Below are 7,250 nucleotides of genomic sequence, written 5' to 3'. Positions count from 1 at the left end.
ACGCCGTATGTTCGTCGAGACTGTTGGGGAGGAGGACGAGGAGAAAACATTTATTGTAGTACTGTGCTGAATTGGGAAGGAAAGCTGTGGATGGACGTTGACCTGGGTGGCAGTCCCTATTCCAGGACGCCATTGGCTGCCGCCGCTGCCCGTGCTCTCTGGACCAGGGCCCGCTGGGCCTCCAGGTCCGAGCTGGACAGGGCCGACTCCCAGCCCTCCCTAATTGGCTGATTTATAACTGCTATATTTGTTTTTAACTGGCAGGCCCACACCATGTGGTATAGGTCAGCATACTGCCCGCAGAATTTGCACCTGCCCGTGAATGTCGGGTCCACGAGTTTTAGTACGGCGGGATTTGAGAAAGACCCGGTTTGGAGCCGTCTGAGGTGGCACTCCTCGGTTCTGTCGAGACCCTTGGCGGGTCCCGGGAGTACCTTCCTGCAGAGGCGTAAATGGTTTGTGATATCCGCGTAAGAGATTAGCGGAATCGGTATGATTGCCGCGGCAGAACCGGGGAATTGAATGGAACCCGGTGGAAGGAACGCTCGGGCAGCCGCGTGAGCGGCCTCGTTTCCCTCAACTCCCTGGTGACCGGGCACCCATACTATCTGTTTTTTACTCATAGCCGAATTCGAATCGCTCTCAAATGCCAATAGTATTCTGCGGGCGAGCGGCGCTATCCTACCCCGCACGTAATTTCGGCAGGCCTGCTGCGAGTCCGACATTATGTACGCTGCGTCGGACTGGGTGGCGGCCAGTGCAATCACCACTTCCTCCTCCAACATTATTGCGTTGCTACTTTTTACGGAGAGCCCGTTCACCTGCTTTCCCTCGTGCACCACCGCAATGGTGCAGATGCCCCCCTCGGTTGGACCCGCTGCATCCACGTAGTATATGACTGTCTTATTTCCGTAATAATTTTGAATTAATTTTGCCCTGGCTTCACGCCTCCCCTGATTATACTCCCAATTCATATTTTTGGGGAGCGGCTTAACCGACAAAGTATTTTTCCATTCCTCCGGGATGTCGACTCTCCGTTCAGTGGTGGGGAGCAGCGCGAGATTGAGGTCCCGAAGGATTTGTCTGCCGGCGCTGGACACCGACAGCCTGGCAATTTGGTTGGTTCTATGGGCCTCAATCAGCTCCTCCACCGAGTTGTGGACACCAGGTTGGAGCAGGCGCTCAGTGGACGATTTGGCAGGGAGTCCTAGCGCTTTTTGAACCGCCGCCCGAATCATCGCCTTGAGGTTCCCGCGGTCGCTCTTCCTCAGCTTGAGGTAGGGCGCCGCATAAACCACGCAACTGACGATGAACACCTGAACCAGGCGAACGGTTTCTTTTTCGAGAAGTCTACCATGCTTGCCGGATATCCTGCCAATCATCCTACTAATTTGCTCGCAGGTGGACTTTATTTTTTGCAAGGCCGTCGCATTGTTACCCCGGTTATTAATTTGTAATCCCAATACCCGAAGCGTCTCCACCACTGGTATCTGGGTGTCGTTAACGTAAATTTGCATGTTCTCACCCGAGTTTTTATCCGTTCTAATGTGTAGAAGTTCTGATTTGTTCGGAGCGCATTCCAGACCACACTCCCGGGCGTAATCTTGCACTACCGAGGCGGCCTCTTGGAGGGCTCCCTCCATCTGCCCCACGCTGCCCCGGGACGACCAGATAGTAATGTCGTCTGCGTAGATGGCGTGGCGTACGCCATCCACGTCATTGAGCCTCTCGGGGAGGCACATGAGGGCAACGTTAAAAAGCAGCGGAGAGATAACTGCTCCTTGAGGCGTCCCTCGGGCTCCCATCTCGATGGGCCCGAATTTTTCATTGCCAAGTCGTATAAAAGCTTTCCTATTGTCTAAAAAGTTTTGTACATATCTGAATGTTTTCTCGCCGCAATTGGTGGCGTTCAAATTCTCAAGAATTTTGCTATGTTTAACGTTGTCAAAAGCCCATCTCAGGTCCAGGGCCAAAACAGCCCTGTCCGCCGGGTTCTCGAAGGGGGGTCGATGACTTCCCTATTGATTTGGAGCAGCACGTCCTGCGCTGATTGAGGGCGGCAGCAGCTCGTGCTGTTCCAAATAATTGGAGAGCCTTTGTCTCACTGCCGCCTCCATGAGCTTACCGGCGCAGGACGTGAGAGATATTGGTCTCAAATTTTCTATGTTTATCTTTTTACCGGGCTTGGGGATGAATGCCACTACAGATGTTTTCCAGTCGTTCGGTAACTGCCCCAAGTCCCAGCATTCGTTGATGTAGTGCGTAAAATCTTCTAGAGCTGGATCGTTGAGGTTGGCCAGAAGGCCGACCGTTATATTGTCATCTTCCGGTGCCGTCCCTCGCCTCATCTTCATCAGTGCGGCTTTGATTTCCTCGACGGTAAATTTTGCGTCCAGCTTTGAATTTTCCTCTCCGGTGTATATCCTTATCTCCTCATCATAGTCTACAGTCGTACGTAAGTACCTTGCTCTTAGTTTGTCGGCGAGCGTTTCGTCTGTTCCTTGAAAGTCGTGGAGTGCCCTCCTTAAATTTATTCTCTGTTCGCCTTTGGTTTTATTAGGCTCAATGAGACACCTGAGGAAGCTCCATGTACCTTTCGTGCTGAGGGTGCCTTGTAGGGAATCGCATTTAGATATCCAGTTGGGTTTGGCTAGAGACCATGCATACTCTTCCGCTTGTTTGGTTAGCTGGGCAATTCTAATTTTAAGCTTACGGTTATGCTTTTGTTTTTGCCATCTCTTAGTTAGAGATCTCCTGGCTTCCTACAAGTGCAAGAGGTGGTTGTCTACTGCCGGGGTGCCGTGTGTGGTCTGCAATTTGCGCGTGAAGCTATTTTTTGTTTCAATTAGCGTTTTGGCCCAATCCTCATAGCTTGCCGCGTCGACACCCAGTGCCAGGGTTTCCACTTCCCTGAACTTCGTCCAATCAGTCAGGCAAGCCTCTCTCCTCCTTTTCCGTAATTTATTTGATTCTAATGCGATTTGTAGGATGCAGTGGTCACTGCCGAGAGTTTCTTCTGTATTGTGCCATTCGTAATTTTTAGCGTTCCGGACTAGCGAGAGGTCTGGACACGTCTCTCGAGAGACGCTATTTCCTATTCTAGTTGGGTACAGCGGGTCCGTGAGGATGGTTAGTGCTGCGTCGGCTATGGCTGCGGCTAACTTCCTGCCTTTTACGTCCTCTTTTATGATACCCCCATAGGTAGCTGTGCGCGTTAAAATCCCCTACCACCACTAAAGGCGATGCGCTCGCTATTCGCTTCGCTTTGTGAAAAATTTCGTCGAACGTGGGTTTGCGTTGTTGAGGTCTGCTATAGATGTTCAGAACGAACGCACCTTTGCAGGACCGTTTGTTCGGTAGGAACTGGATAAAAATGTACTCGATTTCTTCTCTCAAATCCAAATCTATCGTTACAGCCGTGCATTCTTTATGCACGAGGATGCAGGTGGACGGACTCGTTTGGTGGGTACTGTACGACCTGAGTTTGGCGTCTGTACCTACGTCTTGTAAAGCTATTATTTCTGGCGTTCTCTCTAACGTCTCAATGTATTGTTGTAGCGTTTATTTTTTTTCTTAAACCCCCTACAATTCCATTGTATGATTTGTAATTCCTCTTTGTCGCGTTTAGCCATACTGAATAAGTTATGTGGGTGGCGTTTTGCAGGCGTCCCCTTCTTGGGTGTCCTCTACTATGCGTTTACTGCTCTTTTTGCTGGAAATTTTAACCATTTTTGCTCTTGGACCTTCGGCCATTTCCTGCAATTTCCTGTAAATTTTGATCTCGTAGGACTGGAGCTTGTACAGAACTGGTTCTACTGAAACTTGAATAGTCTTTTTTAACGCCTCCTGAATATATTGTTCTATGTTTACTTTCATTTCCGCAAATTGCTCTTCTATTTTTCGCTCGATCTTTTGTTCGAGATTCAGCTCTATCTGAGTGTTCCCCGCTTCGATTTTTTGTTCTAGGTTTTGCTCGATTAGAGCCAACCACGCTTCAAATTTCTGCTCCAATCTCGCCTCTAGTTCCTTGTTTTCATCTCGAACAATTTCTCTGACCTCTTGCTTGGTTAGAAAACCAAAGTTGTTCGCGTTCGCCTTGTTTTGCGTTCCCGCGGAGGAAAGGCTCGAATCTTCCTCTTCCATCTTCTCCTCCGAGGAAGAGGGGGAGATGGTCATCGCGGGTGTACGGCACTGGCTCGTCATCGCGTTCAGTGCTTCCTTTAGCTTTTCCAATTCCTGTTTCTTCTCTAAGATTTTTATCAGCCAACGAGGGATGGGTGGACATAGCAACGCTGCTCCAGCTCACCTTGGTATTGTTGATGGTGGCACTGGAAGTGGCGGCAGCAGCCGGCGTCCCCTGGTTATTTTGGTCATGGCCGCTGAGCGATTGCCTCCTCCGCCTCCTCTCGGCCCACCGGGTGGGGTGGTCTTGTTTAATCGGTGGGTGTTATTATGCGAAGCATATTAACGTATGTTTCGGGCCTTCGCGCGACGCCCGGCGGTGGCCACCATTGACCTTGAAGTGAGATCACATGATGTGACGTCACGTGATGACGTCACACCGGCTGCAGATGGGGCCTCATATCGCGCCGTCGGACGTCGCCCGGCGGAGGCCTCCACGCTTCGGTTCGCAGGTTCGCGCCGTCGCGCGCGACGCGGCGGCGGCGCCACCATCGCTGCATCACGTGATATGTGACGTCACGCCAGGGATGAAGCGGCGCGCGCCCGCCGTCGCGTCAGTCTCTGTGCCCGCAACCGCGCCAGCGTCTTTGCGCCGGGCGTGTATGCGGTCAAGATGCCTCCAAACGCTAAGGACGTTAATAATAGGAATGCAAAACGAATCAGTGGGGAAACAGTTTAGACTTGGTGTTGTGTAGAAATGCTCAAAGACAATACAGAATAAGTGACGTGCAAACCAAGAGTCATGCATTTACGGACCATAAGAGTGTGTTTGTCGGGCTGCAAAGAATAAAGTACGACGATTAACCTAAAACCACGTCTCCGTTACTTAGCCCCATCCACACTGAGGCAGCTGCTTAACATGCTTCGCATCCACTGGGCTTAACCTTGATAAGCCTCAAAATTTTTTTTTTGCTTTAAACTTGCGTCCTCCTCCATTGGCTCCGGCGGCAGTGTTGGAGTTGGGGTGTCTGTATTTTCCGGTGCACTCCTTGGAGCCTGTGAGGTGGGATTCCCCGCAGATAAGGCACTGAGGCTTGCATTCGTGTCCATCTTGTGGGTCCTTCTTTCCGCAGGCATGGCAGCGGTTTTGTTTTGGACGCTGCTAGCTGCCGAGGAGTGCGGACGTGCGTCGAAACCACTCCAGACAAATTTATACTTTGCTATCGGGCAAAGTCTCTGCAGCGTCCGAAATTTAGGCGGACAAGATTCGTCAAGTCATCTCGCTCCCGTGGATACCATTTTTAACCAGGTGGGCTGATTTTATGGAACTTTAAGGGACTTTTCTTGTTCACCACATGCGACGGCCGAGCTAGACCTATTGGGTCTAGCCACGAGTACGGGCCGGGTGCACGCAACTCATCGATGCCAATGGCGACTGCGAGGGGCTACGACCCGAAATCTATGCAAGTCGTGGAACTCCACTCTCCGTAGAAAATACAGCCCGTCTTTGATGATTTAACTGAATATAATATCAAGAAGAAGTTAGAGAAGAAGCTTGAAGCCACGAATCGGGAGCTGCTGCGCCGGGGCAGCGGGAACGCCGGCAGCCATCCAGCCGCGTCGGAGCTGCAGCAACCGAAGCGTCCGTCACCTCGCCAGACATGGAAGCCGGCGGTCGTACCAAAGTTTGGGAAAGAAGACTCCGTGATTATAATCAAGCCTAGAGACAGGCTCAAATTAGCCGACTACAAAGGAAACAACAAAATAGGAGAAGCCATCTACGCAGCCGCGGGGATCCTTCAAGCTACGAATGAACTCGCCATCTGGCCTGCCTGGGACCAAGACATTATAATAATTGGCGTCCAAAATCCGCTATGCATAAGACAGGTGCTCGCCGTAGAAAGCTTGAACATTGACGGCAAGATGCGTGCGGTTCAGACGTACCTGAAACCGACCGAAGACACCAGCCGAGGGGTCATCCAGGTGGACCTCACAGTTACCGACAAAGACATTTCCGAGGCTATCCAATCGCCCGAAGCCAAAGTAATCGGTGTGCGAAAACTAGGGTGGTGGTGGTGAAAACTTTTGTATTGTGGAAAAGAGTTTGGGAGTCACAGAGTGGCCCCGCTACATGGTCGGCGTCCCTAGTCCGGGACACCGCATGACGAGGCCCCGTCTCTCGCCCGTTTCACCAGAGCCCTTTGGGACTCAAGCGAGGAGCAGTTGAGGAGGGCAGTCTCCCATGCCTCTCTGGAAGGGGTAGGGGAAGGGGGGAGGTGGCGATTTTGAGTACATGCCCACACCATGTGGAAGATATCACAAGTCTCCCCACAGTGTGGGCATCGCCCATCCGTGTTAGGATCGTAATGTTTTATTATTGCAGGACAGAGTAGAGTACCTGTCTGCAGGCGCCTTAAAGTTCGCGCCTCCGTCTTACTCAGCCCTTTTGCAGGGGCCGGGAAAAGGCGGTGGTTGTCGTTATAATGTGTTAATATTTCCCTGAATCGCAGCAGCGGCTGGTTAGTCTCCGAGCCTGAAGAGCTGGGATGAGGAGCCCGGTGAGTAAGCGCTCGGGCAGCCGCGTCAGCGGCCTCATTACCTCGTAAGCCCTGGTGGCCAGGAGCCCAAATGATTCGTTTGGGTGTTGGATCAGTGGCAGTCCGTCGTAGAATACAAGCAGCTAAGGGGAAGATCTCCCCTGCCAAGTAATGTTCACATGCTTTTCGGGAGTCCGTGATGATTATTCTCGAATGGCGTGGGCGGCAGCAAGCACTATCGTTACTTCGTCGGCCCGCATTGAATTCGGGGCTCGAAAGGAGAGTCCATCAACGTGCATTTCCTGGGATACTACTGGGATACTGGGATACTAGTACTGGGATACTATGGCGCCATATGCTCTGGGTCTCCCCGCTCCCCCGTAACATGGACACCGACATGCATGAAAACAGACGACAAGCGCGGGCTCGGGCTCTTGAGAGCCAACACGGCTTCCGACCCGGTGTATATTATGTAGACGTAGCAGGGCCATCGCCCACGGGATTTTACTCGGCCGCTGTCGTTCACCAGGAAATGCACGTTGATGGACTCTCCTTTCGAGCCCCGAATTCAGGGAAGTCTAACGTCGCCGT

This window comes from Amblyomma mixtum, chromosome 3, assembly GCF_055824585.1.
Source record: "Amblyomma mixtum isolate Tamu chromosome 3, ASM5582458v1, whole genome shotgun sequence".
Lineage (NCBI taxonomy): Eukaryota > Metazoa > Arthropoda > Arachnida > Ixodida > Ixodidae > Amblyomma > Amblyomma mixtum.
Note: the sequence above shows the minus strand (reverse complement) of the source record.